Source organism: Chanos chanos, chromosome 9, assembly GCF_902362185.1.
Source record: "Chanos chanos chromosome 9, fChaCha1.1, whole genome shotgun sequence".
In the NCBI taxonomy this organism is placed as follows: Eukaryota; Metazoa; Chordata; class Actinopteri; order Gonorynchiformes; family Chanidae; genus Chanos; species Chanos chanos.
The window spans coordinates 36,374,457-36,388,518 of NC_044503.1; the positions used below are offsets into that span (position 1 = coordinate 36,374,457).

General features: G+C 48.2%; 1 pseudogene; it reads right to left on the minus strand.

Moving 5' to 3' along the window:
• The window catches only part of LOC115821722 (NACHT, LRR and PYD domains-containing protein 3-like), a 34,938-nt pseudogene that overhangs the window by 12,528 nt on the left and 8,348 nt on the right, over positions 1–14,062 (minus strand).

The following is a 14,062-nucleotide window of genomic DNA, read 5'->3' on the forward strand; positions in this document are numbered from 1 at the left end:
GGGTTTACTGTTTTGCTAATTTGTGCTTTACTGTCTATAGTTTTGCTTGTTTGGGTTTATTGCTTTGCATATTTTACTGTTTATTGTTTTGCCTGCTTTACTGATTACTATGTTGCTTGAGTTTTATTGTAAACTTGTTTACTTTGTTAACCAGCTGCTCTTGTTTCTTTAGCATTAGTTCATTTCTCTTTCTAATACAAGTGCTCAGTGTTGTCTGGTGGTCGTACTTAGGGAAAGTTTCATAGCTAGGTTCCCTACTACTAACCCTTGCCACTGCATGCTTAATTGATGTGCTTTTCTTGCACCTAATCCCTTCTTGCACCTCTTTTGCAGTGTGTGTGCTGTGTGTGGCGTGTATGTGTGAGTGTGCATGTTCACGATCACGCGTGGCAAATAGATCCCTCTCAAACTAGGTAACTCTCCCATTAGTCCCCTCAGCGGCTGGCCTGCCCTTCTTTCTCTTGTGGCATTTTAGTAACCCTAGTGCCAGCAGTTATCATAAAATGAATAGAATGATTTTTATTGATAGATGCAGCGCTCTGTATGGGCAATTGAACATATTGTACATAGTGTTCTTTGGATATTTTTATATATTTATATTGTTTTCCTTTCTCTACTCGCCACACTACTTCCAATGAACGAAATGAACGGATGAAAAAAGATCTGAACTTCCCATCACTAGTGCGGAGTAAATCCGCTACAGCTCGCCAGAGCCATCAACGGTTCTTCGCTCTGGGGGCGTGTCTTTCAAATGCACTCTGGTTATCCATAGACATGGAAAAAAATATTTATATGAATATGAAGTTCGGATCTTTTTACTGACTCGGATCTTTGAATCTCGTTCAGTAAAATGAACAAATCTTTTTTCATTCGTTCATTGGAACTAGTGTGGCAAGTGACTTTGCCTACCTGGTCATTGAGGACCCGTAGTGAATAAACTCGTTCCAACAGAAAGGCAAATTAAACATCCATTCAGTATCTACATTACATACAGCTAGCTAGCTACGGAAATGTTCTGGTTGACTAGATAACGTTAGGAACCCCTCCTCACCAGTAACAATAGCGTTGGTCATGTTACTGCTGTAACCACGTGAATAATGAACGAAAGACTCAGGCCTGAAGACCCATAGTTATGAGTCGTGAACGAATCAGTCGCTCCTACACTGAGCCTGCACAACGGCCATGTGACAAGTGAACGAGAGGCTCAGGACCTGAAGACCCACAGTTATCAGAGCCATGAATAGAAGACACAGACCCGAAAGACCTGCACGTAACCAAAGCGGAGCCTGTGTGGTGCGCGTGAAAAAATGAACGAATCAGTCACTTAGACGACTTTTACTCCCAAGTCATACAAAATATTAGTTTGTGAGGTTGATAGCATGTGTGAATAATGGTATTTAGGATCTAATCACAATATCGTATCAATTCAATTCAAAAGCCCGTCTGAATAAATACACTAAACATTTCACTGACGGTTTTCCACAGATAGCCTATTTAAAAAGAACACAAAACTTACTTTGCATGCGAAGGTAAAGAACAAAGATACAGAGAATCCGAGATTTCCGAGACAATCGACGCGCGTTGATCTCTGACAAATTTTATCTCAGAAAATTCACCCTTTGCGGCGCTCCAGCAGGTCGCAAGTCTCTCCGTTTCCCCATTGGCTGTCAGGTTGCTTAGCAACAACAGCTAAAATAGCCCAAGAATCTGATTGCAAAGTCCACTATGAACTTTCTGTCAGTACTCCTGTCAGGACTTTGTCTTTTGGCCGCCCTACTGGCCATTCTGGGTATTGTGTTGCCATGTGCCTTTGTTTGTGTATTGCCATGTGCTTCTGTTTGTTCCTGTGTTCTCCTGTCCCCGCCCCTCACCTGATCTCTATTATTGCCTCATTTGCTTCCACCAATCACCTGTCCTTGAAGTCAATGGTTCTGTGTATTTAAGTCTGTGCTGGTATCTGTTCTCTGTCAGATTGTGACCGGTTTCTGTCTGTTCCTGCCTGTGTGAGTTCTGCCCCCTGTGATTTGTAAGTTTTACTGTGTTTACCTGGACCTGTTTCTGCTCGACGTTTCGGATTTGGTTGCCCTGTGGATCTCTGGCTTTGACCCTGTTTGTACTCTGTTTTTGACCAATCTTTTGCCTTACGTCTTGGAATTGTTTGCTCTCTGCACATCTGGATCTGACCTTGGACTGGACACTGTTTCTGAGATTGATTTTTGTTTTTTGAATAAATCTTATTTTACCCAGTGGGTCTGCGATTGGGTCTTGGTCCGTCAAACCCTCACAGTACAATCTGACCAAGATGGACCCAGCAGACCCCAGTCATGTGAAATCTGCCCTGGAACAGCAAGAAAGAATGCTGGGAAGACACCAAGCCCAGCTGAATTCCCTAAGCAAGACCCTGGATTCGCTTGCTGCCAACATCGCAGAATTAACAGTCCATATCCAGTCTCTCCGGCCTTCCCAGAGTGGCCCACACGTCCCAACCACAAGTTCTTCGGATACCCTGACCTCCCCATCTTTGCCCTCTCCACATGTCCACGAGCCCCGCCTGCCTCCTCCTGAAAAATATGCGGGTGAGCCTGGCACTTGCCGTTCTTTTTTGTCTCAGTGTTCACTTATTTTTGAGCTGCAACCTTCTACATTTCCCACTGAACGAGCTAAAGTTGCTTACATTATCACTCAGCTGTCTGGTCGGGCGAGGCAGTGGGGAACAGCCGTCTGGGAGGTCAAATCACCTTTCTGTAATAATTTTCTGTCTTTTTCTGAGGAGATGACAAGAGTATTTGACCGCTCAAAACATGGGCGTGAGGCTGCCCGTGAACTGCTACACATGCGCCAGGGGCGCCGATCTGTGTCCGATTACGCCATTGACTTTCAGACTCTGGCCACCTCCAGTGGTTGGAATCCAGATGCGCTTTATGACGCCTTCCTGAACGGCCTCTCCGAAGACATCAAGGATGAACTAATCACCCAGGACCTGCCCGACACCTGTGAGGCCTTGGTAGGCCTGGCCATCCGAATTGATTCACGGCTACAGCAGCGCCACCAAGGTAGAGTTCCTGGGGGTTTTCTGAGGGCATCCACCAAAGTTCCAGCCAATCAACCGCCATTCCCATGTCTTTCATCCCCATCCCATTTCCACACTTCTGAGCCTGAACCCATGCAAATCGACCGTGCCCGCCTGACCCCAGTGGAGAGACAGAGAAGAATGGCTACCCGTTCCTGCCTGTATTGTGGTCAGCCGGGTCACTTCATTGCCACCTGCCCAGTAAAAAGCCGACGCTCTCCAGTAGGAGGAGGAGTACCGATGGGCGTGACTCCTGTCAAACTCTCCTCGATGCAACGCACACTTCTTCCTGCCACTCTTGAATGGGGGGACCAACGGCTCGAAATTTTGGCATTGGTTGATTCTGGGGCTGAGGAGAACTTCATCGACTCCTGCCTGGCCGCTCAGTGGGGGTTGCCCACTTCTACGCTTGAGGTGCCAATGGTGGCCCATGCGTTGAATGGACAGAGATTGGCAAACGTAACCCATGTCAGCACTCCGGTGAGTCTCAGTCTTTCTGGCAATCATCATGAACAGTTAATCTTACATGTCATTGACTCCCCTCAAGCTCCCATTGTCCTCGGTCACCCCTGGTTAGCCAAACATAACCCACACATAAACTGGAGCAGCAATAAAATTGTGGGCTGGAGTTCATTCTGCCTCTCTCACTGCCTCCGTCATGCTCAGACTCCTCTGTTTTCAGAACCTGAATCTCCTGAAGAGTTTCCAGATCTTTCAGCCGTTCCTTCCGAGTACATGGACCTGAAGGCCGTGTTCAGCAAGTCCAGGGCCACATCCTTACCCCTACATCGCCCTTATGACTGTGCCATAGATCTCCTGCCTGGCACGTCTCCTCCCAGGGGGCGCCTCTACTCTCTGTCCCAACCTGAAACGGAGGCTATGAATAAGTACATTCAAGAGTCCCTGACTGCAGGTATTATCCGTCCTTCCTCTTCACCCGCAGGCGCAGGGTTCTTCTTCGTTGAGAAGAAGGACGGATCCCTCCGTCCTTGCATCGACTACCGGGGCCTCAACGATATAACCATTAAGAACCGTTACCCTCTTCCTCTCATGACCTCAGCCTTTGAACTGCTACAGGGGGCATCAGTCTTCACCAAGCTGGATCTCCGCAATGCTTACCACCTGGTCCGAATCCGTGAGGGGGATGAATGGAAAACAGCCTTCAATACCACTTCTGGCCATTATGAGTACCTAGTCATGCCTTTTGGATTAACCAATGCACCTGCTGTGTTTCAGGCCCTGGTCAATGATGTTCTCAGGGATATGCTTAACCACTTTGTCTTTGTCTATCTGGACGACATTCTGATTTTCTCCAAGTCCCTTACTGATCATATTTCTCATGTCCGCAGGGTCCTCCAGCGACTGCTGGAGAACCAGCTCTTTGTTAAAGCAGAAAAATGTGAGTTTCATCGGGATACAGTTTCTTTCCTCGGGTATGTAATCTCAGCTGGTAGTGTTCAGATGGATCAGCAAAAGATCAAGGCAGTGTTAGGTTGGCCTACACCGACTAACCGTCGGGAGCTTCAGCGTTTTCTGGGTTTTGCTAATTTTTACCGCCGGTTCATTCGTAATTATAGCACATTGGCTGCCCCCCTCACTGCCCTAACCTCTACAGTTGTCAAATTTTTCTGGTCCCCTGCAGCAGAAACAGCCTTCCGTGACCTGAAGCAACGTTTTACCTCGGCCCCCATCCTGATCCAGCCTGACCCTGATCTTCAGTTCATTGTGGAGGTGGATGCTTCGGATGTTGGCGTCGGAGCAGTCCTCTCTCAACGCTCCCCTAAGGACCATAAAATCCATCCTTGTGCCTTCTACTCTCACCGCCTCACTCCCACGGAGCAGCATTATGACATCGGCAACAGGGAGTTGCTGGCGGTTAAATTGGCACTGGAGGAATGGAGGCATTGGTTGGAGGGGTCCCGTGTGCCGTTCTTGGTCTGGACTGATCACAAGAACCTGGAATACATCCGCACCGCCAAAAGACTAAACTCCCGTCAGGCTCGCTGGTCCTTGTTCTTCTCCAGATTTAACTTCACTCTGTCCTACCGTCCTGGTTCTAAGAATATAAAACCTGATGCACTTTCCCGAAGGTTCAGTTCTCCTGAGAGTCCCCAAGAACCAGATACCATTCTTCCATCTTCCTGTCTCGTGGCTGCTGCACAGTTGGACATAGAGTCCACTGTGCGCGCTGCCCAGTTGAACGAGGCAGGCCCCAGCCAGTGCCCCACTAACCGTGTTTATGTTCCCAGCTCTGTCCGTTCACAGGTCTTGCAATGGGGTCATTCATCCCATCTGTCCTGCCATCCTGGAATCAGACGAACTAAGGCCTTCATTGGTCGGCGGTTCTGGTGGCCCTCCATGCATGATGACATCCATAACTTCGTTGCAGCCTGCTCGGTCTGTGCCCAGAACAAGACCTCCAACCAGCCCCCTGCTGGCCTGTTACAACCCCTGCCTGTTCCCAAGAGACCCTGGTCCCATATCTCGCTAGACTTTGTAACTGGTCTGCCTCCATCAGATGGTAACACCACTATCCTCACCGTTGTGGATCGCTTCTCCAAGTCAGTACATTTCATTCCTCTACCCAAACTTCCCTCTGCCAAAGAAACTGCTAGCCTCATGATACAGCATGTGTTCAGGTTGCATGGGCTACCCAGTGATGTGGTGTCAGACAGGGGTCCACAATTCACTTCCAATTTCTGGAACGCCTTTTGTAAACTTCTTGGTGCATCCGTCAGTTTGTCTTCAGGTTTTCATCCACAAACCAATGGCCAGACCGAGCGGGCTAACCAACAACTGGAGACGGTGTTGCGGTGCATGGCTTCCCAGAATCCTGCCTCCTGGAGCCAGCAGTTACCCTGGGCAGAGTACGCCATCAACTCCCACACATCCTCATCCTCTGGCCTGTCCCCATTCGAGTGCTCCCTTGGCTACCAACCTCCCCTATTCCCAGACCAGGAGGAGGAAGTTGGCGTGCCCTCTGCCGAGGCATTCATCCGTCGCTGCCGCCGGACATGGAGGTACGCACGCTCTGCCCTTCTTCGTGCCGTGGCTAGGATGAAGCATCATGCTGACAGGCATCGCTCCAAGGCTCCACGGTATCACCGGGGACAGCGTGTGTGGCTGTCCACCCGAGATCTTCCCCTCAGAGTAGATTCCCGCAAACTGGCTCCTCGGTTCATCGGACCCTTCCCCATCGTTAGAGTCATCAGCCCCACAGCAGTCCGGCTCAAGCTTCCTACTACTCTTCGACGCATTCATCCCACCTTTCATGTTTCCCGGATCAAGCCATATGTTCGTAGTACCCTGTGTCCTGCCCCCAAACCCCCTCCACCCCCCCGGCTCATTGATGGGTCAGAGGCGTACACGGTGCGCCAGCTGCTGGATGTCCGTCGCCGAGGTCGTGGGCTCCAGTACCTCGTAGACTGGGAAGGCTACGGTCCTGAGGAGAGGTGCTGGGTCCCAGCCCGGCACATTTTGGATCCCACGCTCATCAGAGACTTCCGCCGCCGACATCCAACTCCTTCTGCTACGACGCCTGGAGGCGTCCGTTAAGGGGGGGGTACTGTCAGTACTCCTGTCAGGACTTTGTCTTTTGGCCGCCCTACTGGCCATTCTGGGTATTGTGTTGCCATGTGCCTTTGTTTGTGTATTGCCATGTGCTTCTGTTTGTTCCTGTGTTCTCCTGTCCCCGCCCCTCACCTGATCTCTATTATTGCCTCATTTGCTTCCACCAATCACCTGTCCTTGAAGTCAATGGTTCTGTGTATTTAAGTCTGTGCTGGTATCTGTTCTCTGTCAGATTGTGACCGGTTTCTGTCTGTTCCTGCCTGTGTGAGTTCTGCCCCCTGTGATTTGTAAGTTTTACTGTGTTTACCTGGACCTGTTTCTGCTCGACGTTTCGGATTTGGTTGCCCTGTGGATCTCTGGCTTTGACCCTGTTTGTACTCTGTTTTTGACCAATCTTTTGCCTTACGTCTTGGAATTGTTTGCTCTCTGCACATCTGGATCTGACCTTGGACTGGACACTGTTTCTGAGATTGATTTTTGTTTTTTGAATAAATCTTATTTTACCCAGTGGGTCTGCGATTGGGTCTTGGTCCGTCAAACCCTCACACTTTCATATATTCTACCTATGTAAGTTTGATCAGGTTTGCGGGTAAAATCTCTTAGACAGTTAATGACCTGAATAATGACCGGCTGGAGTGTGTGCATCGTTTTTCAGCCAGATTGCTTCTCCTTCAGAGCAGGATCCTAGTAAGACTTTGCTTTATTTGCCTTAGTAGCCGCGATTTCTGTTTGCTCGGTGTACTCTGTTGTCGTTCCACTGTATAACTTACTTCGTCACTTCGTGCTAGATTCTTTCAGGGTTTCTGTCAGTTAGAACTGTGTGAGCTAGCTTATTTCACTAGGGAGTTTGTTTGGAATTTCTGTCGGTCAGCTGTTGAGTTGCTGATTTGCATTTGTTTGGTACTCTCGGCCACAGCCAATTTACGCGTTGTTCTGAGGGGGCGGGGCTGTAGTCAGCCCTTAAGCCGCGAACGCTGTAGTCACGCGACCCTTTAGTAATAGTGCTACTGCCAAGCGGCAGCTGTAGCGGCAGCTGTAGCAGTCTCGTCTCCCTTGTCTCGTCGGACGAAGACTCGGTCGGACTAAGACAAGGGAGTCTACCTGTGGGAGGAAGCTGAGATAACTGCTGCCTGTCTACCAGACCCACAGTGATTTAATTCCCACTTGCTTATCTGTGTAATTGTGCGTCTACCCACCGCCCTAAATACCTTTGTCCCCCTTCTGCTCTCTCACACTAATCATGTGTCATCTCACTATTCCTGTTCGAGTTTCCTCTCGTACTCTTTGCAGGTGGCGGCCGGTGCATCCTTGCGGACGCAACCTGGCTAACCTCATCCACCCGCCGCGCTCTGCTGATACGACTGTTACCATTGCAGGTGGCCTATGGAACTGCCAGTCGGCGGTACAGAAGGCTGACTTCATCTCTGCCCAAGCCTCAATGCTGTCCCTGCACTTTCTGGCCCTCACCGAGACATGGATCAGGCCAGAGAACACGGCCACTCCCGCTGCTCTCTCCTCTGCTTTTTCCTTCTCCCACACCCCCAGATCCTCAGGGAGGGGTGGGGGAACTGGCTTCCTGATCTCCCCCTCGTGGAGCTTCCGAGTAACATCTCTCCCTTCCATTTCTCCCTCATCCTTTGAATTTCATGCTGTTTCTGTGTCTTCCCCTTATAAATTACAAATGACTGTTCTCTACCGCCCTCCAGGTCCTCTGCAGGCATTCCTGGACGAATTGGAGGGTGGCAATCAACTGGACCTTGTCTTCACAAGAGGCTGCCAAGTTCCTGATCTCACCGTCACACCGCTTCACGCCCCTGACCACTTCTTCATGTCTTTCTCTCTCTCGATCTCACCCTCCCTGAAATCCTCTGCTCCCACGCTGCCAGTCTCAGCTAGGCGCAACCTTCGCACCCTCTCCTCTGGTGCCTTCTCTTCTATGGTCTGCTCCTCTCTCCCATCTTTGGAAGCCTTCTCTCTTCTTCCTGTGGAGGAGAAATCCTCTACAGTCCTCTCTGCACTGGCCTCCTCCCTGGACACCCTCTGCCCCCCCGTCACCAAGCCCGCTCGCCTCTCTGCTCCCAGTCCCTGGCTGACTGATAGCATTCGCGCTGACAGAGCCAAACTTCGCGCGGCTGAACGGTCCCTCAACGACCTATTCCACTACCACTCTCCTCTTTCTTCTTTCTCTTCTACCCTGTCCTCTGCTAAATCTGCCTTCTTCCACGCCAGGATCAACACCGGCTCTTCCAACACCCGCAAACTCTTCTCCACCTTCTCCTCCCTCCTCTCTCCTCCTCCTCTCTCATCCCTATCTGTAGATGACTTTAATCTTCTTCTCGAAGAAGGAGACAAAGACATCTGCGACTCCTTTCTCCCATCCCCACCCACCCCGGATCTTGCACCCTCCGCCTCCCCCACTATCTTTTCCTCCTTCTCCCCTCTATCTGACTCTGAAGCTCTCCTACTTATCAATTCCCATCGTCCTACTACCTGTCCTTTAGACCCCATCCCTTCCCCTCACTTTCAGGCCATCTCGGATGACATTCTGCCCTTCATCTCATCCTTGATCAACAGCTCTCTGTCTACTGGCACAGTTCCTTCTGCTGTGAAGAGGGCACGGGTCAAGCCACTGCTTAAGAAGCCCACTCTGGACCCTGCTGATGTCAGTAGCTACCGTCCAGTCTCTCTCCTACCATTTCTCTCCAAAACCCTGGAACGTGCAGCATATAACCAACTCTCTCCTTATCTTCTCCAGAACAATCTCATGGATCAGAACCAATCTGGATTCAAAGCCAGCCACTCCACCGAGACGGCCCTCCTTGCTGTCTCAGAGGAGCTCCACTTGGCCAGAGCAAAGTCTCTCAGCTCTGTCCTCATACTCCTAGACCTCTCCGCAGCATTTGACACGGTCAACCATCAGATACTCCTCTCATCCCTTGCTGGGCTGGGCATCACGGGTTCTGCACTCGCATGGTTCAAGTCCTACCTGTCTGACCGTTCCTACCAGGTCTCTTGGAGGGAATCGGTCTCCTCCCCCCGCCCTTTCCACACGGGGGTCCCACAAGGTTCGGTACTTGGTCCACTCCTCTTCTCTCTCTACACCAGATCCCTCGGTCAAGTTATCTCCGCCCATGGTCTCTCTTACCACTGCTACGCTGATGATACACAACTGTTCTTCTCCTTCCCCACCTCTGACTCTCAGGTTCAGCCTCACATCGCAGCCTGCTTAGCTGACATTGCCTCCTTGATGTCTGCTAACCACCTCAAACTCAACCTGGAGAAAACTGAGCTTCTGTTCTTTCCTGCAAAGAACTCCCCAATGATCGACACTGCCACCACCATCGAGGGATCTGTGGTGTTCCCCACCACAGCAGCCAAAAGCCTAGGCGTAACCCTGGACAACCAGCTAACCTACTCCGGTCACATCGCGGCAATCACTCGATCCTGCAGATTCTCCCTATACAATATCAGGAGAATCCGCCCATTCCTCACACAACAGGCGACCCAGCTCCTGGTCCAAGCGCTTGTCATCTCCCGCCTGGACTAGTGCAACGTCCTACTGGCTGGCTTGCCGACCTGGGCCATCAGGCCGCTCCAGCTCGTGCAGAATGCCGCTGCACGCCTGGTCTTCAACCTCCCTAAGCACTCTCATGTCACTCCACTCCTTACTGCGCTCCACTGGCTTCCGGTAGCTGCCCGCATCCAATTCAAGACACTGGTACTGGCCTACCAGGCAACAAGAGGCTCCGCCCCATCATACCTTCAGTCCCTAATAACTCAATATACCACTACTAGAACCCTCCGCTCTACGACCTCTGGTCAGCTGACGGTCCCCCCACTTCGGGAACCCGGCAGCCACTCCTCCCGACCACGCCTCTTCTCTGCCATTGCCCCGAGGTGGTGGAACGACCTCCCTCATACAGTTAGGACTGCGGAATCCCTCACCATCTTCCGCAAGAGATTGAAAACCCACCTCTTCAGAACCCACCTATCCCCCTAAGCCTACCCGCCCCCCCCCCCCCTCAAAAAAAAAAAAAAAAAGAAACCTTGTCTTGTATCTATGTTTGTCTAAGAATTCCAGGGCGCAATACGAAGGAGTAAATCGACGCTCAGTCTTTTTTAGCGATGTATGCTTATGAGGTATTAGGAATCTGACTGATGCACTGACTGTAAGTCGCTTTGGCTAAAAGCGTCTGTTAAATGCTAAATTGTAAATTGTAAAAATTGTAATGAATACAGCAAAAAGAGCCGAGATCTGACTTCTTTCACCGGCTCAAGCTGATCACAATTACACTCCCAGCATCCAATCAGAGAGAGAACATAATATTCACACACTGATACAAATGTCTGTGTGACCTGTCTATAAACATCAGTTTTGTCTAGACTGTCAAAATATTTTGTCTGGAAAAAAATATTTATATTTATATGAATAGAATGACTGGAAAAATGATCAACAAGTTGCTCCATTCAGAATTACTGACCTCAGTATTTCCAGTTTACAGTCTGGACTCTTTAGCGCGGCACAGAGCATCCTCATTCCTGAATCCTGAAGACCATTGTTACTCAGGTCCAGTTCTCTCAGGGGGCAGTTCACTGACTTCAGAGTTGAGACAATAGTTTCACAGAACTGCTGTGTGAGGTTATAGTCTCTGAATCTACACAGGGAGAAGGAAAACAAAACACTGACTTTTTAAAGAATAAAATGATCCTGTAAATCACTTCTAGGACTTGTCTCCAGTGACGTTTTGATCATGACATTTTATCGTTGTTTTATTGAAATTTTGATCTTGTAACCACTGTCCACTTTCAAATATCGAAATACTGCATTTGTAGTTTGTGAAAAACACAGCATTTCCCAGGAGGCATCTGAAATATACACAATACTATATTATTCACTCAATCTTAAAAACATCACTTCTGATGAGTGCATAAATAACAAGTGTGATATTTCTTTAAAACTGAACATTGTTTCCCATTCAGAGTATGTTTCATCAAATCAGCTTTAACAAGACTTTCGTCAAAGTATCATTGTCCCTTTGTGATTGGGTGCATAGACGAATTATTGTATTGAAATTCATTACATTATATGTATTCCACAAAGACATACCAAAATATGACATTTTCCTTCAAATAAAGTTACTAAAGAGTGGATGCCTTTAGAAAAAAAGTGAAACTGAAAACTCACAGAGCTTTTCTGCAGCGTCTCACAGCTGGGAGCAGTCTCCTACGACCCTCATCTGATGTGTTGTATTTCTTCAGGTCAAACTCATCCAGCACCTCCTCTGACATCAGAAACATGTAGGCCAATGCTGTGCAGTGTGCTAGTGAGAGTTTAATTGTGTAATTTTCAGACTTGACAAAAGCTTGAATTTCTTTATGGAGAGAACGATCATTCATTTCAGTAAGGCAGTGCAGTAGATTGATCCATCTCTCAGGTGGGACACCATCTTTATTTAACTCTTTGATGTAACGGCTTATTTCCTTGGTGCTCTTTTGGTTTTTCCATGTGTATGTCAGCAGACCTTGTAGGAGTTTCTGGTTGGACTCCAGTGAGATGCCATGAAGGAAGCGGACAAACAGATCGAGACGTCCATCCTTACTCTCCAAAGATTTATCCACAGCTCTCTTCAGCAACTCATCCAAGGGAACATTTTTTGGCTTCCCTCTGGCCTTTTCCTGCAGAAAATACTCCAGTGCCTCCATGTTCTTGTTTACATAGCAGTAAAACACATAGAGAGCAGCAAAGAACTCTTGAACACTCAGATGCACAAAGCAGTAGACCCTCTTCTGACGAAGCACAGATTCCTCCTTAAAGATCTCAGTACAAATCCCAGAGTACACTGTGGCATCACCCACATCAATGCCACATTCTCTCAGATCCCCGTCATAAAACATGATATTGCCCCTCAGCAACTGTTTGAAAGCCAGCTTTGCAAGCTTCAGAAAGATCTCCTTGCTTGATTCCAGAAGAATCTTTGAGTCTGTCTCAATTTTCTGCTCATATTTCTGCTTCTTCATTTTGGTCTGAATGAGCAGGAAGTTTGTGTACATCTCAGTCAGAGTGTTAGGGATTTCTTTCACATTGTCTTGATGCAGCATTTCCTGGAGCACAGTGGCTGAAATCCAACAGAACACTGGGATGTGACACATGATGTGGAGACTCACTGATGTCTTGATGTGTGAGATGATTCTGTTGGCTTGACTCTTATCACTGACTCTTTTTCTAAAGTATTCCTCTTTCTGTGAATCATTGAATCCCTGGACTTCTGTCACACGACTGATGAACAAAAAGGGGATCTGACTGGCTGCTGCTGGTCTGGAGGTTATCCAGATGAGTGCAGACGGAAGAAGATTTCCTTTGATGAGGTTTGATATCAGCGTATTCACTGATGATGTTTTGGTCACATCACACAGCCTCTCAGAAAAATTCAACTGAAGTCGACTCTCATCAAAACCATCAAAGATGAACAGCATTTCACAGTCATTATATTTCTTTGGATTCAAGTCTTTCAGCTCTGGGTGAAACTCTAGCAGGAGTCCATGAAGACTGAACTGATCATCTTTAACCAAGTTCAGCTCTCGAAAAGGAAGAACCAACATGAAATCAATGTCCTGATTGGTCCTTCCTTCTGCCCAGTCAAGAATGAACTTCTGCACAGAGACTGTTTTTCCAATTCCAGCAATGCCCTTGGTGAGTACAGTTCTGATTTCTGGCTTTTGTCTGTCCCTTCCAGGTTCCTGAATAGACAAGGCTTTTCTCAGCTTTTTAGGTCTGCTGGTTGACAGGGGTTTGAAAATGTCATTGCAGCTGATTGGTTTGTCTTGAGAATCCTGTCTCCGAGATGCTGTTTCAATCTGTAAAACCTCATGTCTCTCATTCACTCCTTCACTCTCTCCCTCTGTGATGTAGAGCTCTGTGTAAATGCTGTTGAGGAGGGTTTGGTTTTCTTTCAGTGCGACACCTTCATATAAGCGCTCATACTTCTTTTTCAGGGTGGTCTTATGACCCTCAATGATTCTCAGCAGGACATCATCTGACTTAGACATGGACGTGTTATGTTGGATATTTTGGAAACACCTAGATTGATACTCAGTTAGATCTGTCTCCACACTGAAAAGAAAGAGAGAAAGAGAGAGAGAGACAAAGAGAGAGAGCGAGAGAGAGAGAGAGAGAGAGAGAGGGACAGAGAGTTGAAATATTAACAATACTGTTAATGTGGGCCAGTCATTTTTTTTTTTTTTTGCAAAGAGAAAAAAAACGAAACTCTTTGAAAAGGTATGCGCACACACACACACACACCGACAAACGCTTGCACACCCACGCACGCACAAACATGCCAAGATATACACACATGCATAAACATAAATACAAACATGCATACATACATACACATACATACACACAAATAAACATATAACTAA